The following is a 27,263-nucleotide window of genomic DNA, read 5'->3' as shown; positions in this document are numbered from 1 at the left end:
AGCCATGCCAACATGAGAATAGAATGGATAAGCAGTTGGTGGCATCCACTCACTCTACTCTGGGGTCAATCCTGTCTTTATGACAGTTGTAGATGGATGACATCAGTCCAAGCTTCCAGAGATCTGGGGCAGAAGGATAGAGTAACACTGGAGGAGCATCATGTCACTGTCTGAGAGATGTCATATATAGAGGAGTCACAGACAACCTCTCCTATATTCCCCAGATGACACACACTATTCAATGAAAGCGCCATTGACCTATCTTGGAGTGGGTGAAGTTGCCTCTACTACTAGAGAAACTGATCTACGGCCTGTTTTGAATTTTCCACTCAAAGAGATTTGAATGAGTTTATACCCTATCTGTAGTCTGGGGGTTATGATTGATTAGAACGAGATTTGAATAACAAAACAACAATCGCCAATTGACATTTGCTCAATTAAACACATCGAAAGACAGCATTGAGCCTAGTACAGATTACGTTAGTTAAACATCGAAGTGACAGAGCTGAGAAGCTAGCAGCCAACTACATGAAGTCTTCATTGTCTTATCTTGATGACTACTGACGCGTGAGATCAGTTGAACACAAGGTTTGACTGGATGCTGATAGCATGCTAGCTACAACAGCAAGATTGCCTGTGTTGACCAGTGGCAGTGAAGTTAGCTAGCTGTGGCGTTAGCCATCTAACGTGAACTGTTATTAAGGAACTAAGTACGTTAGCTAGCTGCACGAGCCGCATTCGAAATTTCACGTTTGCATCCTAATAATCCATTGCTACTTAAAATTGCAACAAGACTAGTACCTAGAGTTAATTGCGAACACTTCAAGCCACCATACCTGCACCGAATGGTTAAACGAAACGCGGTGGGGGGTTAGCAGGCTAGCTTGAATGCTAGCTGTCCCAATTTGAAGCACCTTCAGGCTCAGCTTTAAAAAATAGCCGTTACTTCAGTGCTCCTCCGAAACAAAAAGAAAAGCAAAACAAAAGTGGCAATAATTAGTATTTTCTCAGGTGCGTTATTTTTACTCCTCCGAGGTAGCGTTTTTTTTTAGCAACACAGTTGTTGAGAAGTGGTGAAGGAGCCAAACCCTTTGTTCCTAGCCAGCAGCGAACAATGTCCCCCCCCCGTCTCTGCACTTGCTCTTCTTCGATGAAGTTTAACAGCGGTTGGCAACTAATAAATATTGCATTACCGCCACCTACTAGACTGGAGTACAACTCCCTTGTACTTTGCTTGAAAAAACAAAGGAATAAACAAATACCCTACCATCGAACACTACGCTCACAAAAAAACAACTTTAAAAAATACCACCCAACTCCATTATATAAATCTATGTAGTCCTACCTCAGGCCAACAATCTGAAAGGATGGGACACCACCACTTACCACACCCTGTACATGAGAGGAGTTTAAGTCTCGCACACCCAAATACCACTGCAGCTGCCTAACACCAGTCTCAACGTCAACAGTGAAGAGGTGACCCCGTGATGCTGACCTTCTATAGGCAGAGACTGGTGTTTTGCGGGTACTATTTAATGAGTTGAGGACTAGACACTAATGAGGCGGCAGCGTTGGACAAGTAACCGAAAGCTTGCAAGTTCGAATCCCCGAGCTGACAAGGTAAAAATCTGTCGTTCTGCCCCTGATCAAGGCAGTTAACCCACTGTTCCTAGGCCGCCATTGAAAATAAGAATTTGTTCTTAACTGACTTGCCTAGTTAAATAAAAGGTCAAATAAAAAAATAATTTAAAAAGATAATGTACTTGACCTCTTGCTCAGTTGTGCACCGGGGCCTCCCACTCCTCTTTCTATTCTGGTTAGAGACGGTTTGCGCTGTTCTGTGAAGAGAGTAGTACACAGCGTTGTACGAGATCTTCAGTTTCTTGGCAATTTCTCACATGGAATAGCCTTAATTTCTCAGAACAAGAATAGACTGTTGAGTTTCAGAAGAAAGTTATTTGTTTCTGGCCACTTTGAGCCTATTTATTTATTTTTATTTTACCTTTATTTAACTAGGCAAGTCAGTAAAGAACAAATTCTTATTTTCAATGACGGCCTAGGAACAGTGGGTTAACTGCCTAGTTCAGGGGCAGAATGACAGATTTGTACCTTGTCAGCTCGGGGATTTGAACTTGCAACCTTTCGGTTATTAGTTCAACGCTCTAACCACTAACCCACAAATGCTGATGCTCCAGATTTTATTTTAATTTTATTTCACCTTTATTTAACCAGGTAGGCTAGTTGAGAACAAGTTCTCATTTGCAACTGCGACCTGGCCAAGATAAAGCATAGCAGTGTGAACAGACAACAACACAGATTTACACATGGAGTAAACAATAAACAAGTCAATAACATAGTAGGAAAAAATAATTTTTATACATTGTGCGCAAAAGGCATGAGGAGGTAGGTAATAAATAGGCCATAGGAGTGAATAATTACAATTTAGCAGATTAACACTGGAGTGATAAATGATCAGATGAACATGTGTAGGTAGAGATACTGGTGTGCAAAAGAGCAGAAAAGTAAATAAAATAAAAACAGTATGGGGATGAGGTAGGTAAATTGGGTGGGCTATATACCGATGGACTATGTACAGCTGCAGCGATCGGTTAGCTGCTCAGATAGCAGATGTTTAAAGTTGGTGAGGGAGATAAAAGTCTCCAACTTCAGAGATTTTTGCAATTCGTTCCAGTCGCAGGCAGCAGAGAACTGGAAGGAAAGGCGGCCAAATGAGGTTTTGGCTTTAGGGGTGATCAGTGAGATATACCTGCTGGAGCGCCTGCTACGGGTGGGTGTTGCCATCGTGACCAGTGAACTGAGATAAGGCGGAGCTTTACCTAGCATGGACTTGTAGATGACCTGGAGCCAGTGGGTCTGGCAAAGAACATGTAGCGAGGGCCAGCCGACAAGAGCATACAGGTCGCAGTGGTGGGTGGTGTATGGAGCTTTAGTAACAAAACGGATGGCACTGTGATAAACTGCATCCAGTTTGTTGAGTAGAGTATTGGAAGCTATTTTGTAGATGACATCGCCGAAGTCGAGGATCGGTAGGATAGTCAGTTTTACGAGGGTAAGTTTTGCGGCGTGAGTGAAGGAGGCTTTGTTGCGAAATAGAAAGCCGACTCTAGATTTGATTTTGGATTGGAGATGTTTGATATGAGTCTGGAAGGAGAGTTTACAGTCTAGCCAGACACCTAGGTACTTATAGATGTCCACATATTCTAGGTCGGAACCATCCAGGGTGGTGATGCTAGTCGGGCGGGCGGGTGCAGGCAGCGAACGGTTGAAAAGCATGCATTTGGTTTTACTAGCGTTTAAGAGCAGTTGGAGGCCACGGAAGGAGTGTTGTATGGCATTGTTTGGAGGTTAGATAGCACAGTGTCCAAGAAAGGGCCAGAAGTATACAGAATGGTGTCGTCTGCGTAGAGGTGGATCAGGGAATCGCCCGCAGCAAGAGAAACATCATTGATATATACAGAGAAAAGAGTCGGCCCGAGAATTGAACACTGTGGCACCCCCATAGACTGCCAGAGGACCGGACAACATGCCATCCGATTTGACACACTGAACTCTGTCTGCAAAGAAGTCGCTCTGGATAAGAGCGTCTGCTAAATGACTTAAATGTAAATGTAGTTGGTGAACCAGGCAAAGCAGTCATTTGAAAAACCGAGGCTACTGAGTCTGCCGATAAGAATATGGTGATTGACAGAGTCGAAAGCCTTGGCTAGGTCGATGAAGACGGCTGCACAGTACTGTCTTTTATCGATGGCGGTTATGATATCGTTTAGTACCTTGAGCGTGGCTGAGGTGCACCTGTGACCGGCTCGGAAACCGGATTGCACAGTGGAGAAGGTACGGTGGGATTCGAGATGGTCAGTGATCTGTTTGTTGACTTGGCTTTCGAAGACCTTAGATAGGCAGGGCAGGATGGATATAGGTCTGTAACAGTTTGGGTCCAGGGTGTCTCCCCCTTTGAAGAGGGGGATGACCGCGGCAGCATTCCAATCCTTGGGGATCTCAGATGATACGAAGGAGAGGTTGAACAGGCTGGTAATAGGGGTTGCGACAATGGCGGCGGACAGTTTCAGAAATAGAGGGTCCAGATTGTCAAGCTCAGCTGATTTGTATGGGTCCAGGTTTTGCAGCGCTTTCAGAACAACTGCTATCTGGATTTGGGTAAAGGAGAAAATGGGGAGGCGTGGGTGAGTAGCTGCGGGGGGGGGCGGAGCTGTTGGCCGAGGTTGGAGTAGCCAGGAGGGAGGCATGGCCAGCCGTTGAGAAGTTTTCGATTATCACGGATTTATCGGCGGTGACCGTGTTACCTAGCCTCAGTGCAGTGGGCAGCTGGGAGGAGGTGCTCTTGTTCTCCATGGACTTTACAGTGTCCCAGAACTTTTGGGAGTTAGAGCTACAGGATGCATATTTCTGCTTGGAAAAGCTGGCCTTTGCTTTCCTGACTGACTGCGTGTATTGGTTCCTGACTTCCCTGAACAGTTGCATATCGCGGGGACTATTCGATGCTATTGCAAGTAGTCTAAAGAAAGGCCCGTTTTATTGCTTCTTTAATCAGAACAACAGTTTTCAGCTGTGCTAACATAATTGAAAAAGAGTTTTCTAATTATCAATTAGCCTTTTAAAATGATGAACTTGGATTAGCTAACACAACATGCCATTGGAACACAGGAGTGATGGTTGCTGATAAATGGGCCTCTATACACCTATGTAGATATTTTGTTTTATGGAATAAGCCGTTTCCAGCTACAATAGTAATTTACAACATTAACAATGTCGACACTGTATTTCTGATCAATTTGAAGTTATTTTAAAATGGACAAAAAAATGAGCTTTTCTTTCAAAAACAAGGACATTTCTAAGTGACCCCAAACTTCTGAACTGTAGTGTATATCCTAACATCACTTTGTTGGGAAAAGACTCAACATTAAAGCTCAAAAGAACAGAGGACAACTCTTCTGTTTCACCACTCACGCTACCCTGTCTGCTTCACACCGAACGACGAGCATCACAAACAACGGGAATCTTCCCCTTCAGTTGGTCAACTTTTACATTTACTGCTACCCCAGTAATCACTCCTTTCAATGGCACCCTTTTCTTGAAGGCAAAACAATTCACAATTCTCTCCCCCATTCGTATAATGGGGAGCGCCTTCTCCCTTTGACCAGCAGAAACACAAACAATAATCACAAGACCACTTCTGGTTACCCTCACCAATTCCACAGCACCCAACTCTCATTTCACCCACCCTGAAACCAGAAATGGGTCAGCCAAAAGGCAGGGGTCCACTTTTTCCAACAACAAAAAAACGGTCACAGACTCATCTTTATCCTGACCCTCGGTGCGAGCCTCGGGCTCCAAGAACTTCCCCACACCTATCACTTCCGACACTTCAACCTCATTCACTTCCATTTCTCCTCCTGTCTTCAGCTCACTCTGCTTACACCTTCTACCATTCTTCTTTAACAAACCATCTCCCTTTTTCCCGCCATTTATAACCGACTCGAGCTCACCCGCTTCCTCCCTCTCGCTATGACCTCCTCTGCCTCTCTTTTTCACCTCCATTCCTCCACTGTATTCCAAGTATACATCGCCTTACGATATCGCACTTCTCCTGACATTCATCTTGTTCTTGCCTTCTCAAGGGACACCGTTTAACCGGCGGTCACAATCTCCGTACAATCAGCACGAACCCCTCGGGATGTAGCGCTCAACAGTGCATCCCACTTAATGAAGCAGCTGCAATGCTTTTCCAATTCAAACAAGCACGCTCTTCCAACCACTGTCTCACTTCCTTCTCTCTGTACAGTCAGCTTCCCCCTTCTCGCTGTTTTGTCTTCTTTAAATTTGTATTAGCGGATCAAAACCAAATGAAAGGCGCATAGACCGCCACCTACTGTACTGGAATGTGAACCTGTGTTTCCACCTGCTGTTCTGGAGTATGAATTCATTACACTTTGTGACTCAATAAGGATGGGGGGGGAAATAAGAAAAATTGGCTTTCCAACTAACCTTACAATTCCAATGGAGTTTTCCCATCTCCTCAAAACTATCTCTGACGGTAATTCATTTAGTGTGGACGGAATTGCTGGCGACGGTTGTTGGGAAGTGGGTTGATCGGAGCTCTGGTATCAATAGTTGATAAACAAACAATCAAACTTTACTCAGTGTGGCAGCGGTTCGGCACGGGTGTGCTGTGACTGGGTTAGATATGGTAGGAGATAGTGATGGAGAAGAAAGCGAAGCAAGTACGGAGAATAGCGGTAGAAATAAAGGGGGGGGAAAGGGGGTAGGGGTTTGAAGGGAAATGAGAGGTTTACAGAGGTAGAGAGATGGCAGAAAACTACATTAGAGGAGAGCAACATAGTGTCCAATGCTAGTAGAAGTTCGGAGGTAGAGAGTGCTGAAGAAGTGCGAGATATGTTGCGAGGGGAGCGTGGAGGTGAGGAGGAGCATAAAGTGATTCCGAAGTTTAGGGAGGAAGGGGAGTTGGGGCGATGAGTCCAATAAGGTTGACGGCTGTGATGAAAGAGTTGATTGGGGGAAGTTGTCAATGCTAAAGTGTTAAGAGATGGGAGCTTGTTGGTGTTCTGTAAGGACATGGCACAGAGGGAAAAAAAGGGAAGCGTAAGGTGATGTCGAGCAACTGTACTGATCAAGCAGGGAAGCAGTGTCTTAAAAGGGTGATAACAGGAGTGCCTGCGAGTGTTAGCATTAAAGAGGTAAGCGACACCTTGAGGAGGTATTCCATTGAATGTTCAAAGAGCAACAAGGGGTGGAGTTAAGGTAGATATCGTGTCTATTCTGTTACACTTCAAGGACAGGGTACTGCCAAATACAGTAACCATAGGATATATAGGAGTTATTATGTGAGGGTGTATGAACCGAAGCCTTTGAAATTTTATAACTGCCAGAGATTTGGGCATGTGGCAACAGCCTCTAGAGAAAAAAGGGGTGTGCCAGATGCGGAGGGGAGTATTAAAAGTGTAATGATGGTGTACAACCAAAGTGCTGCAGCTGTGGGGGGAGGGATTCATAGTGTGGCATATGGTGGGTGTGAGGCAATGAAGCAGGCAGTGGAGGTGCAACAAGTGAGAGTGGAGAGAAGAGAGTTATATGCAGTGAGGGTGGTCCAGGTCGAGGGAGATACAGGTTCAATGGAGAGATGGGTTTGGAAAAGGAAAGGGGGATACCTAGTCAGTAGTTCAACTGAATGCATTTAGCTGAAATGTGTCTTCCGCATTTAACCCAACCCCTCTGAATCAGAGGGGTTGGGTGGGCGTGAACATATGGACCGGGGATTACAGTGCAGGCAGGTGGGTGATATGGCATACATAGACAAGAGAACGCTGGTGACATTCATAGCAGGAGCTATCGATATAACTGCCAAAGTAGAGGTCTACAACAGGGAGGATTCAGCTAATAGTGAAAGCGGCTGGGAGACGTCTGAGTACGACAGGGTTGACATGGGAAGAGGTTTGAGATGCCCTCAATCATCTGAGGGGGGAGTCATGTATTACTGGATCTTAGTTATGGTGGTCGTACTACAATGGAATGCTCGAAGCCTGTTGGCTAGTGGGCAGGAGTTCAAGCAGTACATTGTAGATAGTGCCAGCTAAGCCTGATGTGATTTGTGTGCAGGAAACATGGCTCAAACCGACTGTGGAGATTATCATACAGGGATATGTAGTGGTTCGTGTGGACAGAGACATAGGGGGAGGAGGGGGATGAGCCACCTTCTATAAAGCAAGGACTCCTTTACAGGATGCTAGGCGAAGGTATTGAACTGGAATATGTGGTGGTGGAGGTGTGGTTGAGAGGAGGGGTGCTAGTGAACTACTTTATCTTTATCAGATATTGGACCTGGAAGTGCTGGAGAGGGTGGAGGGCCATGATATAAGTAATGTAGTGTGGTGTGTGATTTGAATGGCTACGACACGCTCTGGGAGGGAGAGGGGGGGCAAGCAATGTAAAATCGGAAAGAAGTGAAAGATCTGATGTGCCTGAATGATGGCTGTGGGACCAGGATTGATGTAGCCATAGAGAAAGAGTCGGCCTTGGACCTCACTCTGGTATCTAGTGCAATGGCAGGAATCTGTGAGGTATGGGAGGAGTCCACTGTACGGGGTGATCATTACCCCATAGTATGCACAGTAGGACCGGAGGGAAGAGGAGGAGGTGTCTGTGGATGGAGTAGGCAGGTGGGTGTTTTGAAAGGCAAAGTGGGATCAGTTTCAGGAGCCGAGGGGGCGGGTGATGGCTCAAGTGGATAAGAGAGGGGATGTCGATCGTATGAATAACTGGGTGAGAACAGCTCCAGTTGCTGTAGCTGCTGAGGCAATACCTATGAGTAAGGAGGAGGAGGAGGAAAGCAGTCCCATGGTTGGAGGAGTGAGGGGCAATGGTGAGGAGTAGGAACAGGGCATTTAGAGTACTGACCAGGATGCATAACTTCCAACATCTGATTCAGTATAAGCAGGCCCAGGCGAGGAGAACTATACGTCAGGCAAAGAGGTCACGTTGGCGACGGGTTTTGTGACACAATTGGAAGGGCGACACCCATGGGAGAAGTGTGGGGGATGATTAAGAGGAGGAGAGGGGTCAGAAGAGAGTGGGATTATCCAGTGTTGAGGAGTGGGAAGGATGTGGCAGTAACAGATGAGGAGAAGGCAGAGACGATGGCCAAATCGTTTGTCGAAGTGCATAGCTCGGAAAATTTGTCCGAGGGTCAGAGGGAGAATGAGGGAGGGGCACCTGGATAGGAGGGAGGACGTAAATGCTGCTTTGAATGCACCATTTACCATGGCAGAGATGAAAAGGGCAATAAGTAAGGCTGGGTTAACCTCACCTGGGAAAGCTGAGGTGTGCTATGTTATCACATCTTAGTGATGAGGCACTGGATAATGTATTGGTGTTGTACAATAGAGTGTGGGAGGAGTGGAAACTACCAGGAAGCTGGAAGGAGGCCGTAGTGGTACCAATCCGGAAGCCAGGGAAGGACCCAACGAGGCCAACAAGCTATCGGCCAATAGCTTTAACATCACATGTATGTAAGATTATGGAACACATGATTATGTAGAGGTTAACTTACTTCCTGGAGAGCAGGGGGTTAGTATCGACACATCAGAGTGGGTTCAGGAAGGGAAGGGGAACTATGGAACCAGTGCTCTGCTTAGAAGCAGAGGACAGGAAGACTCAGGTGAACAAGGAGACTGTTGTAGCTGTCCCGGTGAGGGTTGGGAAGTATATACCAGGCAGCTACCTGGTGGATAACGGTACACCGCAGGGGAGCGTGATTAGTCCTCTGTTGTTCTCAATCATGATCAATAATGTTTACTCTCAAGTACAGATGGATATTGGAAGGTAGCTATTTGCAGAAGAGAAGCCATGCATAGTCAGGAAGGTACAGAGAGCAAATGATGAGGTAGAACGGTGGGCATTCATGTGGGGATTCAGGTTCTCTGTAGAGAACTCAGACAGTGTTCTCTACCAGGAGGAAGATGGGAGATGAGGTATGCTTGAGGTTATATGGAAGAAACTTGGAGCAGGTGGGGTCATTTAGGTTCCTCTGGGTATATTTTGACACCAGACCGACCTTGGTAGAACACATTGAGAGAGTGGTGGGAAAGTGTAAGAAGGTGCTAAATGTGATGGGCTGTCTGACGTGGAAGGAGTGGGGGGGCTGGGCGTTCCTCATTGAGGACCATGTATGTTGCATTGATCTGATCTGTAATAGACTATGGCAGTAAAGGGTATGGTTCGAAGGCCGGACCTCATTGGAAAGGCTAGATGTCATACAGGGGCAAGGGCTCAGAATATGTAGTGGGGCGTTTCGCACCTCTCCAGTGGCTGCTCTACAGGTGGAGATGTTGGGATATGCCATTGCAAATAAGGAGACAGCAGCTGGCAATTAATTATTGGGTCAACCTACATGGGTTGTCTCATCTTACGAAAGGGATTTCACGGGCGTGCTAGGAACATGAGCAAGAACAGAATACATGCTTTGGGTGGGTGGGGTAATACCCAGGCGAAGGAGATGGGACTGTATGGAAGGGAGTTTTGTCCAACGGTAGCTATTCCTGTAAATCCACCATGGCCCCTCCTACCTCCAGTAGTTGATCTAGAAGTGTTGTAGAGTCTACAGAAAGATAGGGAGGGTGTTCATCCATCTGATTTGTTTAAGAGAAGTCTGGATACTGTGTATCAGGATTTTGTGGCCATTTACACAGATGGTTCAAAAGATCCAAGGACAGGATGTACTGGGTCAGCATTTGTAGTGCAGGAATGTGGAGTGGAAGTCAGAAAACGTGTTACAGATCATCTGGCTGTATATATGGCGGAGCTGATGGCCATACTGTTGGCCTTGCAGTGGGTGGAGGAAGTCAAGACAGACAGAAGTAGTTATTTGCTCTGATTCATGTACAGTGTTGATGAGTCTGCAGTCCTTTAGATCACGTAACAGACAAGACCTGCTTTGAGGTACTACAAACCCATGACAAGATTAGACAGATGGGTATACAGATAAGATTTACTTGGATCCCAGCCCATGTGGGGGTGGAGGGGAACAAGGCAGTTGATGTACTGGCTAAACAAGCACTTAGTAGTGGGGATGTTGAAATTTCAATGAGCAAAGCAGAGGCAAAAAGCCTGATATGGACAGTGATGGTGCAGAGATGACAGGAGCAATGGAAAAGAGATACTAAGGGCAGGCATTTATTTCAAAGCACAGAGGAAAGTCGGGGAGGGGAGGACAGCAGAAAGGGACAGAAGAGAGGAGGCAATTTTTTACTAGATTAAGGGTGGGACACAGCCCGGTTGAATAAGACTATTGTGATTATTGCCGTGGAGCATGTATTGCTACAGTGTAGGCAGTATCAGAGGGAAAGAGAGATGATGAGATCTAATATGGATAAGGAGGATGAGAACAGAGGAGAGACAGAGTCAGCTTTGGCAGTGCAGAGAGCCTTCCTAACACAGAGAAGAGCAGTCTCGGTTGAGTGACCCGTCTTGAATCCTGACTGGTTAGGGTCAAGAAGATTGTTCTGGGAGAGATAATAAGAGAGTTGGTCAGAGGAAGCACGCTCAAGTGTTATTGGAAGGAAAAGGAAGGGATGCCTGTCTATAGTTTTTGACGTCAAAGGGGTCTATTGTTGGCTTCTTGAGGAGGGGAGAGACTCAAGCCATTTTGAAGTCCGAGTGTATGCAGCCAGTGGTCAGGGAGGAGTTGATGAGGGAAGTGAGATATACAGTTGAAGTCTGGAAGTTTACATACACCATAGCCAAATACATTTAAACTCTGTTTTTCACCATTTCTGACATTTAATTCCAGTAAAATTCCCTGTCTTAGGTCAGTTAGGATCACCACTTTAGTTTAAGAATGTGAAATGTCAGAATAATAGTAGAGAGAATAATTTATTTCAGCTTTTATTTCATTCATCACATTCCCAGTAGGTCAGAAGTTTACATACACTCAATTAGTATTTGATAGCATTGCTGTTAAATTGTTTAACTTGGGTCAAACATTTCAGGTAGCCTTCCACAAGCGTCCCACAATAAGTTGTGTGAATTTTGGCCCATTCCTCCTGACAGAGCTGGTGTAACCGAGTCAGGTTAGTCGGCCTCCTTGCTCATACACGCTTTTTCAGTTCTGCCCACACATTTTCTATAGGATTGAGGTCAGGGCTTTGTGATGGCCACAACTTTGGAAGTATGCTTGGGGTCATTGGCCATTTGGAAGACCCATTTGCTACCAAGCTTTAATGATGTCTTGAGATGTTGCTTCAATATAGCCACATAATTTTCCTTCCTCATGATGTCATCTATTTTGTGAAGTGCACCAGTCCCTCCTGCAGCAAGGCACCCCCACAACATGATGCTGCCACCCCCATGCTTCACGGTTGGGATGGTGTTCTTCGGCTTGCAAGCCTCCCCCTTTTCCTCTAAACATAACGATGGTCATTATGGCCAAACAGTTCTATTTTTGTTTCATCAGACAAGAGGACATTTCTCCAAAAAGTACCATCTTTGTCCCCATGTGCAGTTGCAAACCGTAGTCTGGCTTTTTTATGGTGGTTTTGGAGCAGTGGCTTCTGCCTTGTTGAGCGGTCTATCAGGTTATGTCAATATAGGACTCGTTTTTACTGTGTATATAGATACTTTTGTAACTGTTTCCTCCAGCATCTTCTGTTCTGGGATTGATTTGCAATTTTCGCACCAAAGTACTTTAATCTCTAACAGACAGACCGCTCCTTCCTGGGCTGTATGACGGCTGCGTGGTCCCATGGTGTTTATGCTTGCGTACTATTGTTTATACAGATGTAGTACCTTCAGGCATCTGGAAATTGCTCCCAAGGATGAACCAGACTTGTGGATGTCTACAATTTTTTTTCTGAGGTCTTGGCTGATTTCTAAAAGATTTTCCCATGATGTCAAGCAAAGAGGCACTGAGTTTGAAGGTAGGCATTGAAATACATCCACAGGTACACCTCCAATTGACTCAAATGATGTCAACTAGCCTATCAGAAGCTTCTAAAGCCATGACATCATTTTCTGGAGTTTTTCAAGCTGTTTAAAGGCACAGTCAACTTAGTGTATATAAACCTCTGACCCACTGGTATTGTGATACAGTGAATTATGAGTGAAATAATCGGTCTGTAAACAATTGTTGGAAAAATGACTTGTCACGCACAAAGTAGATGTCCTAACAGACTTGCCAAAACTATAGTTTGTTAACAAGAAATTTGTGGAGTGGTTGAAAAATAAGTTTTAATGACTCCAACCTAACTGTATGTAAACCTCCGACTTTAACTGTAGGACAAGGTCTGGAGATGGGAAGAGGGGATTGGGTTGAATGTGCAAGTTGTCGGACGGACTGACATCACTAGTCGCAGGATTTCATCTGGAAAGAGAGGGGAGAAAGAGACCAAGGCATGTTTTGTGTGAGAGGGACCAGTGGACTTAATAGTCAATCGGCTGAGTGAATGAGGAGCGGATATCATCAACCTTCTTTTCAAAGTGGTTGACAGTCATCTGTAGAGAGGGAGGGGAATTAGGTGTTGGAGGATTAAGGAAGAGAGAAGGTGGCAAAGAGGCAGAATCTTGATATTTTAGAGTGGTAGAAAGTGGCTTTAGCAGCTGGAAGAGAAGGTAGAGAAAGGATGATAGATCCTCCAGAAGTTAAGTTTTCTCCATTTTCGCTAAGCTGCCCGCAGCTATGTTCTGTGATCTCACAATGGTGTCACAGCCACGGAGCAGGAGGAGAGGGCCAAGCCGGCTGAGAGGAAAGGTTACAGTGAGAGTCGTCGGATGCGAAACAGGAGGAGAGTAGGATCAAAGAGGCAGAATCAGGAGACTGGAGGGGAGAAGGATTTAGCAGAAGGGAGAGATGATTGGATAAGAGGAGAGAGCAGTGGGCGAGAGTTAAGAGAGTTAAGATTGCGACGACACTTGACCATCTTGGTAGGGGCTGGAGGAGAGCAAGACGGAAAAGGAAACTAAGTAGTGATCAAAGACCTGGAGGGGGGTTGCAGTGAGATTAGTAGGCGAACAGCATATAGTAAAGTGGCCTGCCTTGAGTGGGAGGGGACTGGGAAATAAATTAATCGAATGTAGACGTCGGGAGGTTGAAGTCGCCCAGTACTATGAGTGGCGAATCATCGTCAGGAAATTAGCTTATCAAGGTGTCAAGCTCATTGAGGAACTCTAATGGCACCTGGTGGGCGATAGATGACAACAATGTTAAGTTTGAGTGGACAAGTGACCATGACAACATGGAATTCAAATGAGGAGATGGACATGAGTGGAGGAAAAGAGAAAATCTCCACTTAGGAGAAATGAGTAGCCCTATGCCACCACCATGACAACCAGATGCTCTCAGACTATGAGAGAACACATAGTAAGATGAAGAGAGAGCAGCTGAAGTAGCAGTGTTTTTGTGGGGTGACCATGTCTCCGTCAGGGCCAAAATGTCTCTTTTGATGAATAGCAGAGCTGATTTGGTGTGAAATGCTGTATCTAGAAACAATTTATCCTTGATTGCTATGTTGTTTTTTTTCCTTCCAGAGTTTCAATTAGCTCAGGAAGTACAACGCAAAACATCTTTGTGGGAATATGTGTTCAAATGTCTCACAGTAAGTGGATATTTTGTATTTGTAAAGTTATTTCGTGGCGATATGAAAGTAGAGTTTGAGGTTAATCACGCTGTGATTATTAATGGTTACAGAGCGTCGGGACAGCTGTACACATTTCCCCTCTGTGTTTAACCCCCTCGAGTCAATTAACACACTGGTGTATCAATCTAAGTAACATATTAAAGCTAGAGATATTGTTGTTTTTTTTGCATTGGATGTGTCTCAATCCTCCGCATCCGCCGATGTCGTGAAAGGTGGCAGAGCTAGAGCGGTGTTGGACAGACCTTGAGATATCCTGAAAAAATCGTTATTCTCACGAAAACATCCGTAGCATCTGAACGGTTTGACCTACAGAACTATTATGACCATTCTATTGACAGGGGAGACTCACAACCACGATGTTGGTCACAGTTTTGCTCTCGAACCCCCACAAGTGTCGGGACTCTGAAGTCTGCACCATCGATGTGCCAACTTCAGTTTGTAGCATCCCGAACCGTTTGAGCTACAAACTAACGTGACCCCAATCGTGAAAAGGGTAGATTCTCTGTTTTGCTCTTACTCGTCTGAAGGTAAAACGGTATCGGTTTAAACCTTGATTCTTATGATTAATTTATTGACTGTCTTTTTTTTGTTGCCATTTATATGTTATTTAATGCATTTCTCTGGGCTATAGTAGTAAAGGCCAAATTCAATATTTTCTCAAATGTTTTTACATATTTTTGGGGGGTCCTAAAAGGCAGGCACTAGATGGCAAACAGGGCTCCGTCTTAGTACACACTCACTCATGACCAGTGATCACTAATCTGTGTTAACCCAATCCACCCAATCTCTACTCTTTAGTGGACTGGTCAGGGAGGGAGGAAAGGTGTGAAGAAAGCTAGGAAGGAAGAAAGTTGGGATCAGGGAGGGATGGAAGGAGAGGGGGAGAGGGGGGAATGTAAGGAGCAGAGGAAAGTATATATTTTTCTTGTTTAATGAAACAAGAATGAGAATCCCACTACTAGCCTAATTCCCAGCCTGTTGTTTGTTCCATATGAGAGGCAGTCACGCCTCACTAATTGTTGCCTTCTGAAGAGGTAGGTAGAGGTAGGGGTGGAGAGGTAGAGCGAGAGACTTGTGAAAAAGCATCCCCCTCTACTGGACCAGATGAAAAACAGCTTCTCCTCTCTTTTTTCTGTGGAACTCAATAATAGACTGTGTGATTTGATACAGTGCCTTCAATAAGTATTCAACCCCTTTATATTTATAAGCCTAAATAAGTGCAGGAGTAAAGATTTGCTTAATTAACAAGTCACGTAATAAGTTGCATAGACTTGCTCTGTGTACATGATGTATGAATGACTACCTCATCTCTGTACCCCAATGATCTATCAGGTCCCTCAGTCTAGCAGTGAATTTCAAACATAGGTTCAACCATAAAGCAGGAAGGTTTCCAATGCCTCGCAAAGAAGGGAACCTATAAGTAGATGGGTAAAAAAAAAGCAGACATTGAATATGTCACACCCTGATCTGTTTCACCTGTCTTTGTGCTTGTCTCCTCCCCCCTCCAGGTGTCGCCCATCTTCCCCATTATCCCCAGTGTATTTATACCTGTGTTCTCTGTTTGTCTGTTGCCAGTTTGTTTTGTTTGTCAAGCCTAACAGCGTTTTTCTAGTTCTTGTTTTCCCGGTTTTGACCATTCTTTCTGCCCTGAGCTTTCCTGCCATCCTGTACCTTGTCCCACCACACTGGATTATTGACCTCTGCCTGCCCTGACCCCGAGACTGCCTGCCGTTCTGTACCTTTGGGACTCTGATCTAGATTACTGACCTCTGCCTGCCCGCAACCTGTCGTTTTGCCTGCCCCCTGTTCTAGTAATACACTTTTGTTACTTCGACACTGTCTGCATCTGGGTCTTTCCTAAAATGTGATAGAATATCCCTTTAAGCATGGTGAAGTTATATACACCTAGTCACTACAAAGAAACAGGCGTCCCTTCCTAACTCAGTTGCCAGAGAGGAAGGAAACTGCTCAGGGATTTCACCATGAGGCTAATGGTGACTTTAAAACAGTTAGTCTTCGATTAATTACATTATAATTTAGGTTATTATTGTGGAGTAACTACAGAGTGAAAAGGAAGAAAGCCTGTACAGAATAAAAAATATTCCAAAACATGCATCCTGTTTGCAATAAGGCACTAAAGTAAAACTGTAAAATTGTGTTCCGGAGTTCTAAATTGAGCAGCTGCTGAAAAATGAGCTCCTGTATATATTGAGATTTAAATGTTTTTTTAGAGGGAAGTACATCAAAAAAATCAAGGGAAAACTGCCAGACTCAATAGAAGACAAAACAAGGAACAAACCAAAAAGACAGGCTTTTGAAGAAGTAACTATTTTTCATAAAATTGTACAGTTATCTTAGCTAGCTGAATTGCTAGCTGAATTGTTTACTTGTTGCTAAGCAGTTGCTAGGGACTCTCCTGGAAGAAGCTAGCTAGCTTACAAATAATAACAACAAAAAAGATCTAGTTAACAGAAGAAAGGAAGACAAAATAAGGACAGAAGAAAAAGGAAAAGAAAAAGGACAACAAAGTGAAACCTCTAAAGAAACAAGAGACCATAATACAAGAAACAGCACTATAGAGAGATAGAACAACAACAACGCAGCCACTGCCAGCTAGCCTACTTCAGCAGTACTGTATCATTTGAATTATTTTAGTCAATAAGATTCCTGCTACGTAAGCTTAACTTTCTGAACATTCGAGACGTGTAGTCCACTTGTCATTCCAATCTCCTTTGCATTAGCGTAGCCTCTTCTGTAGCCTGTCAACTATGTGTCTGTCTATCCCTGTTCTCTCCTCTCTGCACAGACCATACAAACGCTCCACACCGCGTGGCCGCGCCACTCTAATCTGGTGGTCCCAGCGCGCACGACCCACGTGGAGTTCCAGGTCTCCGGTAGCCTCTGGAACTGCCGATCTGCGGCCAACAAGGCAGAGTTCATCTCAGCCTATGCCTCCCTCCAGTCCCTCGACTTCTTGGCACTGACGGAAACATGGATCACCACAGATAACACTGCTACTCCTACTGCTCTCTCTTCGTCCGCCCACGTGTTCTCGCACACCCAGAGAGCTTCTGGTCAGCGGGGTGGTGGCACCGGGATCCTCATCTCTCCCAAGTGGTCATTCTCTCTTTCTCCCCTTACCCATCTGTCTATCGCCTCCTTTGAATTCCATGCTGTCACAGTTACCAGCCCTTTCAAGCTTAACATCCTTATCATTTATCGCCCTCCAGGTTCCCTCGGAGAGTTCATCAATGAGCTTGATGCCTTGATAAGCTCCTTTCCTGAGGACGGCTCACCTCTCACAGTTCTGGGCGACTTTAACCTCCCCACGTCTACCTTTGACTCATTCCTCTCTGCCTCCTTCTTTCCACTCCTCTCCTCTTTTGACCTCACCCTCTCACCTTCCCCCTCTACTCACAAGGCAGGCAATACGCTCGACCTCATCTTTACTAGATGCTGTTCTTCCACTAACCTCACTGCAACTCCCCTCCAAGTCTCCGACCACTACCTTGTATCCTTTTCCCTCTTGCTCTCATCCAACACTTCCCACACTGCCCCTACTCGGATGGTATCGCGCCGTCCCAATCTTCGTTCTCTCTCCCCCGCTACTCTCTCCTCTTCCATCCTATCATCTCTTCCCTCTGCTCAAACCTTCTCCAACCTATCTCCTGATTCTGCCTCCTCAACCCTCCTCTCCTCCCTTTCTGCATCCCTTGATTCTCTATGTCCCCTATCCTCCAGGCCGGCTCGGTCCTCCCCTCCTGCTCCGTGGCTCGACGACTCATTGCGAGCTCACAGAACAGGGCTCCGGGCAGCCGAGCGGAAATGGAGGAAAACTCGCCTCCCTGCGGACCTGGCATCCTTTCACTCCCTCCTCTCTACATTTTCCTCTTCTGTCTCTGCTGCTAAAGCCACTTTCTACCACTCTAAATTCCAAGCATCTGCCTCTAACCCTAGGAAGCTCTTTGCCACCTTCTCCTCCCTCCTGAATCCTCCTCCCCCTCCCCCTCCTCCCTCTCTGCAGATGACTTCGTCAACCATTTTGAAAAGAAGGTCGACGACATCCGATCCTCGTTTGCTAAGTCAAACGACACCGCTGGTTCTGCTCACACTGCCCTACCCTGTGCTCTGACCTCTTTCTCCCCTCTCTCTCCAGATGAAATCTCGCGTCTTGTGACGGCCGGCCGCCCAACAACCTGCCCGCTTGACCCTATTCCCTCCTCTCTTCTCCAGACCATTTCCGGAGACCTTCTCCCTTACCTCACCAATCTGCTCATCAACTCATCCCTGACCGCTGGCTACGTCCCTTCTGTCTTCAAGAGAGCGAGAGTTGCACCCCTTCTGAAAAAACCTACACTCGATCCCTCCGATGTCAACAACTACAGACCAGTATCCCTTCTTTCTTTTCTCTCCAAAACTCTCGAACGTGCCGTCCTTGGCCAGCTCTCCCGCTATCTCTCTCAGAATGACCTTCTTGATCCAAATCAGTCAGGTTTCAAGACTAGTCATTCAACTGAGACTGCTCTTCTCTGTATCACGGAGGCCCTCCGCACTGCTAAAGCTAACTCTCTCTCCTCTGCTCTCATCCTTCTAGACCTATCGGCTGCCTTCGATACTGTGAACCATCAGATCCTCCTCTCCACCCTCTCCGAGTTGGGCATCTCCGGCGCGGCCCACGCTTGGATTGCGTCCTACCTGACAGGTCGCTCCTACCAGGTGGCGTGGCGAGAATCTGTCTCCTCACCACGCGCTCTCACCACTGGCGTCCCCCAGGGCTCTGTTCTAGGCCCTCTCCTATTCTCGCTATACACCAAGTCACTTGGCTCTGTCATAACCTCACATGGTCTCTCCTATCATTGCTATGCAGACGACACACAATTAATCTTCTCCTTTCCCCCTTCTGATGACCAGGTGGCGAATCGCATCTCTGCATGTCTGGCAGACATATCAGTGTGGATGACGGATCACCACCTCAAGCTGAACCTCGGCAAGACGGAGCTGCTCTTCCTCCCGGGGAAGGACTGCCCATTCCATGATCTCGCCATCACGGTTGACAACTCCATTGTGTCCTCCTCCCAGAGCTCTAAGAACCTTGGCGTGATCCTGGACAACACCCTGTCGTTCTCAACTAACATCAAGGCGGTGGCCCGTTCTTGTAGGTTCATGCTCTACAACATCCGCAGAGTACGACCCTGCCTCACACAGGAAGCAGCGCAGGTCCTAATCCAGGCACTTGTCATCTCCCGTCTGGATTACTGCAACTCGCTGTTGGCTGGGCTCCCTGCCTGTGCCATTAAACCCCTACAACTCATCCAGAACGCCGCAGCCCGTCTGGTGTTCAACCTTCCCAAGTTCTCTCACGTCACCCCGCTCCTCCGCTCTCTCCACTGGCTTCCAGTTGAAGCTCGCATCCGCTACAAGACCATGGTGCTTGCCTACGGAGCTGTGAGGGGAACGGCACCTCAGTACCTCCAGGCTCTGATCAGGCCCTACACCCAAACAAGGGCACTGCGTTCATCCACCTCTGGCCTGCTCGCCTCCCTACCACTGAGGAAGTACAGTTCCCGCGCAGCCCAGTCAAAACTGTTCGCTGCTCTGGCCCCCCAATGGTGGAACAAACTCCCTCACGACGCCAGGACAGCGGAGTCAATCACCACCTTCCGGAGACACCTGAAACCCCACCTCTTTCAGGAATACCTAGGATAGGATAAAGTAATCCTTCTCACCCCCCCCCCTTAAAAGATTTAGATGCACTATTGTAAAGTGGCTGTTCCACTGGATGTCTTAAGGTGAACGCACCAATTTGTAAGTCGCTCTGGATAAGAGCGTCTGCTAAATGACTTAAATGTAAAAAATGTGTCAAAGAAATGTACTTTATGTCCTGAATACAAGAGTACCACTTCACTTCATATTTTCAAGCATGGTGGGGGCTGCATCATTTTATGGGTATGCTGGTCATTGGCAATGGATTTTTTTTAGGATACACATAAATGGAATAGAGCTAACTAAGCATTGACAAAATCCTAAAGGAAAACGTTGTTCAGTCTGCTTTCCAACAGACACTGGGAGACAAATTCAACTTTTAGCAGAACAATAACCTAAAACGCTTGGCCAAATATACACTGGAGTTGTTTACCAATATGGCATTGAATGTTCCTGAATGGCCTACTTACAGTTTTGACTTAAATCGGCTTGAACATCTATGGTAAGACTTCAAAATGTCTGTCTAGCAATGATCGACAGCCAACTAATAATTATGCACATATTGTACAATCCAGGTGTGCAAAGCTCTTAGAGGCTTATCCATAAAAACTCACTGCTGTCGTCGTTGCCAAAGGCTTTTGTAACATGTTGACTCAGGGGTGTGAATACTTATTATGTAAATTATATTTCTGTATTTCATTTTCAAATAGGGCTGTCCCCGACAAAAAAAAAATCTTGGTCGACAGAGTCATCTGTTCTATCGACCAATCGTTTGGTCGAAATGTTTCAACATATAGACACATCCTATGTGTTTTAATCAAATCAACTATATGCCCTGAGCTTGTCTGATGCTTTAAGCGCACTGTTTGATGAAAAAAATGAAGACGCACAAATAACTAGAGGGACGCAATTGATTTGCCTGGCCAGGCACAAATAAGGAGATCAAAAAAAAGAAGGGTTAATATTATTATAAATATACACTATCATTCCAAAGATTGGGGTCACTTAGAAATGTTCTTGATTTTGAAAGAAAAGCCATTTTTTTGGTCCATCAAATTTATCACAAATACTGTGTTGTAAATTGTAAATGACTATTTGTAGCTGGAAACGGCTGATTCTTTATGGAATATCTACATAGGCGTACAGAGGCCCATTATCAGCAACCATCACTCCTGTGTTCCAATGGCACGGTGTGTTAGCTAATCCAAGTTCATCATTTTAAAAGGCTAACTGATCATTAGAAAACCCTTTTGCAATTATGTTAGCACTGCCGAAAACTGTTGTTCAGATTAAAGAAGCAATAAAACTGGCCTTCTTTAGACTACTTGAGTATCTGGAGCATCAGCAATTGTGGGTTCGATAACAGGCTAAAAATGGCTAGAAACAAATAACTTTCTTCTGAAACTCGTCAGTATATTCTTGTTGTGAGAAATTGCCAAGAAACTGAAAATCTCATACAAACGCTGTGTACTACTCCCTTCAAAGAACAGAACTGGCGCTAACCAGAATAGAAAGAGCAGTGGGAGGCCCCGGTGCACAACTGAGTAAGAGGACAAGTACATTAGTGTCTAGTATGAGAAACAGACGCCTCACAAGTCCTCGACTGGCAGCTTCATTAAATAGTACCCGTAAAACACCAGTCTCAAAGTCAACAGTGAAGAGGCGACTCCGGGATGCAGGCCTTCTAGGCAGTTCAATTTGATGTTATTTTAACGGACAAAAAAAGTGCTTTTCTTTCAAAAACAAGGACATTTCTAAGTGACCCAAAACTTTTGAACGGTAGTGTAGTAATTTTTCATACAGATGTCTTGCACCCCATTATATATATTGTTTGCTCGACTAAAGAAATCTCGGTCGACCAACAGCCCATCAACAAAACAATCGACTAAAATGGGGATAGCTCTATTTTCAATAAATTAGCAAAAATGTTTTTTTATTCACTTTGTTATCATTAGGGACTTGTGTGTAGATTGGTGGAAAAAAATGCACTTTCCGAGAACTGTACATCACTGGTGAATAAAAGTCACATCAGGCTGAGAATGTAGAATACTGTAGACACACACACACACACAACTTGCCCTTTCTGTGGTTCTTTTGCTGGGATTATCTCAGAGACCGAGAAAGACACAAACAATATGGTTGTACGTGTGCGTGCATGCAAGTGTGCACGTGTGTGTGTGTTTGCGGGAGTGTGTGTGTGCAAGCTTGCACCCGTGCGTGAGCGAGTTCTTGGAAACAGAGCAGGACAATGTGCTGGTATGCCAGCACAGCCTGTTAAAGCCAGTAATCCCTATGCCCTCCACTGTGCCATTGTGTGTTCAGTACAATTGACGGGTTGACTAAGTACGTCATGGAAATGATGTGCGTGCATAGATATGGCCAGGTAGAGATACATTGATATGAATCAGATATCTAGCAATAATGACAAGAAGCTACCATGTGGGGAAGTGTAGGTGGCTCGTCTCATCTCGTTCCAACTTGTTCCTGATGCCATTTTTTGGTTTGACTGATGCCATGTCTATGCTAATATGGCTAACATTCACTACCGAGCTAACCAAAACTGTAATCATGTATTTGAAAGACAACAAGTGCTCGTTGTGCAAATGTATTTGTGTTTTCAATAAACATTTTGAGAAGAAATCGTCGACATGTTGTCAAAAGTCTAAGCCAACCCTGTCTGTTTAACTCCATAGTTAAGCACGCGTTGGTTATGGTTATGTTGCTATAGGGGGCACTAAATATATATAAAATGATGTGGACAAGCCTTCAAATTTTGGGATTCGATCGGCTATTTCAGCCACACCCTTTGCTGACAGGTGTACAAACTCGAGCACACTGCCGTACAATCTCCATAGACAAACATTGGCAGTACAATGGCCTCACTGAAGAGTTCAGTGACTTTCAACCTGGCACCGTCATAGGATGCAACCTTTCCAACAAGTCATATTTCTGCCCTGCTCGACCTGCATCGGTCAACTGTAAGTGCTGTTAGTGCTTAAAAATAGTCTGTCCTCAGTTGCAACACTTACTACTAGGTTCAAAACTGCCTCTGGAAGCAACGTCAGCACAAGAACTGTTCGCCCGGAGCGTCATGAAAAGGATTTCCATGGTCAAGCAGCCGCACACAAGCCTAAGATCACCATGAGCAATGCCAAGCGTCGGCTAGTGTGGTGTAAAGCTCGCCACCGTCGGACTCTGGAGCAGTGGAAACGCATTCTCTGGAGTGATGAATCACGCTTCACCATCTGCCAGTCCGACGGACGAATCTGGGTTTGGCGGATGCCAGGAGAACGCTACCTGCCCCAATGCATAGTGCTGACTGTAAAGTTTGGTGGAGGAATAATGGTCTGGGGCTTTTTTTCATGGTTCAGGCTAGGCCCCTTAGTTCCGGTGAAGGAAATCTAAATGCTACAGTATACAATGACATTCTAGACGATTCTGTGCCTCCAACTTTGTGGCAACAGCTTGGGAAAGGCCCTTTCCTGTTTCAGCATACATAACAATGCCCTGTGCACAAAGCGAGGTCCATACAGAAATTGTTTGTCTAGATCGGTGTGGAAGAACTTGACTGACCTGCACAGAGCCCTGACCTCAATCCCATCAAACATCATTGGATGAATTGGAAAGCCAACTGCGAGCCAGGCCTAATCGCCCAACATCAGTGTCTGACCTCATTAATGCTTTTGTGGATGAATGGAAGCAAGTCCCCGCAGCAATGTTCCATCATCTAGCGGAAAGCCTTCCCAGAAGAGTGGAGGCTACTTTTGCAGCAAAGGGGGGAACAACACCATATTAATTCCCATGATTTTGGAATGAGATGTTAGATGAGCAGGTGTCCACATACCTTTGGCAATATAGTGCATTTTAGAAATCATGACACGCATGAAACGGATGCTTTGGCGTCCTCTTGTGATCGTCCTGAATATCTACTTACTGTGCTCTGCTTCATCAAACCATCTAGATCATTTTTTATTTTATTTTTTATTTCACCTTTATTTAACCAGGTAAGCAAGTTGAGAACAAGTTCTCATTTACAATTGCGACCTGGCCAAGATAAAGCAAAGCAGTTCGACACATACAACGACACAGAGTTACACATGGAGTAAAACAAACATACAGTCAATAATACAGTAAAAAAAAACAAGTCTATATACAATGTGAGCAAATTAGGTGAGAAGGGAGGTAAAGGCAAAAAAGGCCATGGTGGCAAAGTAAATACAATATAGCAAGTAAAACACTGGAATGGTAGTTTTGCAATGGAAGAATGTGCAAAGTAGAAATAAAAATAATGGGGTGCAAAGGAGCAAAATAAATAAATAAATTAAATACAGTTGGGAAAGAGGTAGTTGTTTGGGCTAAATTATAGGTGGGCTATGTACAGGTGCAGTAATCTGTAAGATGCTCTGACAGTTGGTGCTTAAAGCTAGTGAGGGAGATAAGTGTTTCCAATTTAAGAGATTTTTGTAGTTCGTTCCAGTCATTGGCAGCAGAGAACTGGAAGGAGAGGCGGCCAAAGAAAGAATTGGTTTTGGGGGTGACTAGAGAGATATACCTGCTGGAGCGTGTGCTACAGGTGGGAGATGCTATGGTGACCAGCGAGCTGAGATAAGGGGGACTTTACCTAGCAGGGTCTTGTAGATGACATGGAGCCAGTGGGTTTGGCGACGAGTATGAAGCGAGGGCCAGCCAACGAGAGCGTACAGGTCGCAATGGTGGGTAGTATATGGGGATTTGGTGACAAAACGGATTGCACTGTGATAGACTGCATCCAATTTGTTGAGTAGGGTATTGGAGGCTATTTTGTAAATGACATCGCCAAAGTCGAGGATTGGTAGGATGGTCAATTTTACAAGAGTATGTTTGGCAGCATGAGTGAAGGATGCTTTGTTGCGAAATAGGAAGCCAATTCTAGATTTAACTTTGGATTGGAGATGTTTGATATGGGTCTGGAAGGAGAGTTTACAGTCTAACCAGACACCTAAGTATTTGTAGTTGTCCACGTATTCTAAGTCAGAGCCGTCCAGAGTAGTGATGTTGGACAGGCGGGTAGGTGCAGGTAGCGATCGGTTGAAGAGCATGCATTTAGTTTTACTTGTATTTAAGAGCAATTGGAGGCCACGGAAGGAGAGTTGTATGGCATTGAAGCTTGCCTGGAGGGTTGTTAACACAGTGTCCAAAGAAGGGCCGGAAGTATACAGAATGGTGTCGTCTGCGTAGAGGTGGATCAGAGACTCACCAGCAGCAAGAGCGACCTCATTGATGTATACAGAGAAGAGAGTCGGTCCAAGAATTGAACCCTGTGGCACCCCATAGAGACTGCCAGAGGTCCGGACAGCAGACCCTCCGATTTGACACACTGAACTCTATCAGAGAAGTAGTTGGTGAACCAGGCGAGGCAATCATTTGAGAAACCAAGACTGTCGAGTCTGCCGATGAGGATGCGGTGGTTGACAGAGTCGAAAGCCTTGGCCAGATCAATGAATACGGCTGCACAGTAATGTTTCTTATCGATGGCGGTTAAGATATCGTTTAGGACCTTGAGCGTGGCTGAGGTGCACCCATGACCAGCTCTGAAACCAGATTGCATAGCAGAGAAGGTATGGTGAGATTCGAAATGGTCGGTAATCTGTTTGTTGACTTGGCTTTCAAGACCTTAGAAAGGCATGGTAGGATAGATATAGGTCTGTAACAGTTTGGGTCAAGAGTGTCCCCCTTTGAAGAGGGGGATGACCGCAGCTGCTTTCCAATCTTTGGGAATCTCAGATGACACGAAAGAGAGGTTGAACAGGCTAGTAATAGGGGTGGCAACAATTTCGGCAGATAATTTTAGAAAGAAAGGGTCCAGATTGTCTAGCCCGGCTGATTTGTAGGGGTCCAGATTTTTCAGCTCTTTCAGAACTTCAGCTGAATGGATTTGGGAGAAGGAGAAATGGGGAAGGCTTGGGCGAGTTGCTGTTGGGGGTGCAGTGCTGTTGACCGGGGTAGGAGTTGCCAGGTGGAAAGCATGGCCAGCCGTAGAAAAATGCTTATTGAAATTCTCAATTATGGTGGATTTATCAGTGGTGACAGTGTTTCCTATCTTCAGTGCAGTGGGCAGCTGGGAGGAGGTGTTCTTATTCTCCATGGACTTTACAGTGTCCCAGAACTTTTTTGAGTTAGTGTTGCAGGAAGCAAATTTCTGCTTGAAAAAGCTAGCCTTGGCTTTTCTAACTGCCTGTGTATAACGGTTTCTAGCTTCCCTGAACAGCTGCATATCACGGGGCTGTTCGATGCTAATGCAGAACGCCATAGGATGTTTTTGTGTTGGTTAAGGGCAGTCAGGTCTGGGGAGAACCAAGGGCTATATCTGTTCCTAGTTCTAATTTTCTTGAATGGGGCATGTTTATTTAAGATTGTTAGGAAGGCATTTTTTAAAAATATCCAGGCATCCTCTACTGACGGGATGAGATCAATATCCTTCCAGGACACCCCGGCCAGGTCGATTAGAAAGGCCTGCTCGCTGAAGTGTTTCAGGGAGCGTTTTACAGTGATGAGTGGAGGTCGTTTGACTGCTGACCCATTACGGATGCAGGCAATGAGGCAGTGATCGCTGAGATCTTGGTTGAAGACAGCAGAGGTGTATTTAGAGGGGAAGTTGGTTAGGATGATATCTATGAGGGTGCCCGTGTTTAAGGCTTTGGGGGGGTACCTGGTAGGTTCATTGATAATTTGTGTGAGATTGAGGGCATCAAGTTTAGATTGTAGGATGGCTGGGGTGTTAAGCATGTTCCAGTTTAGGTCGCCTAGCAGCACGAGCTCTGAAGATAGATGGGGGCAATCAGTTCACATATGGTGTCCAGAGCACAGCTGGGGGCAGAGGGTGGTCTATAGCAGGCGGCAACGGTGAGAGACTTGTTTTTAGAGAGGTGGATTTTTAAAAGTAGAAGTTCAAATTGTTTGGGTACAGACCTGGATAGTAGGACAGAACTCTGCAGGCTATCTTTGCAGTAGATTGCAACACCGCCCCCTTTGGCAGTTCTATCTTGTCTGAAAATGTTGTAGTTTGGAATTAAAATTTCTGAATTTTTGGTGGTCTTCCTAAGCCAGGATTCAGACACAGCTAGAACATCCGGGTTGGCAGAGTGTGCTAAAGCAGTGAAAAGAACAAACTTAGGAGGAGGCTTCTAATGTTAACATGCATGAAACCAAGGCTATTACGGTTACAGAAGTCATCAAAAGAGAGCGCCTGGGGAATAGGAGTGGAGCTAGGCACTGCAGGGCCTGGATTCACCTCTACATCGCCAGAGGAACATAGGAGGAGAAGAATAAGGGTACGGCTAAAAGCAATAAGAATTGGTCGTCTAGAACGTCTGGAACAGAGAGTAAAAGGAGGTTTCT

At 45.5% G+C, this 27,263-nt stretch overlaps 1 protein-coding gene across 12 annotated transcripts in view; it reads right to left on the bottom strand.

Moving 5' to 3' along the window:
- LOC115135341 (LIM domain-binding protein 1-like) overlaps positions 1–27,263 on the bottom strand; it is a 56,960-nt gene that overhangs the window by 19,644 nt on the left and 10,053 nt on the right. The window contains exons 1-2 of one of the 12 annotated variants that reach the window (XM_029669951.2): positions 837–1,133; positions 54–123 (exon numbers count right to left, since the gene is read on the bottom strand). The exons of 10 other annotated variants lie outside the window; for them this stretch is intronic. The gene's annotated coding sequence lies outside the window, so the exon portion shown is untranslated. Of the gene's footprint in view, positions 1–53; positions 124–836; positions 1,134–27,263 lie in introns of those variants that run through there. One more of the 12 variants, XM_029669950.2, reaches the window with a different exon arrangement.

The sequence above is a fragment of the Oncorhynchus nerka genome, linkage group LG10, assembly GCF_034236695.1.
Source record: "Oncorhynchus nerka isolate Pitt River linkage group LG10, Oner_Uvic_2.0, whole genome shotgun sequence".
Classification (NCBI taxonomy): domain Eukaryota; kingdom Metazoa; phylum Chordata; class Actinopteri; order Salmoniformes; family Salmonidae; genus Oncorhynchus; species Oncorhynchus nerka.
This window is presented reverse-complemented; position numbering and strand designations above follow the sequence as displayed.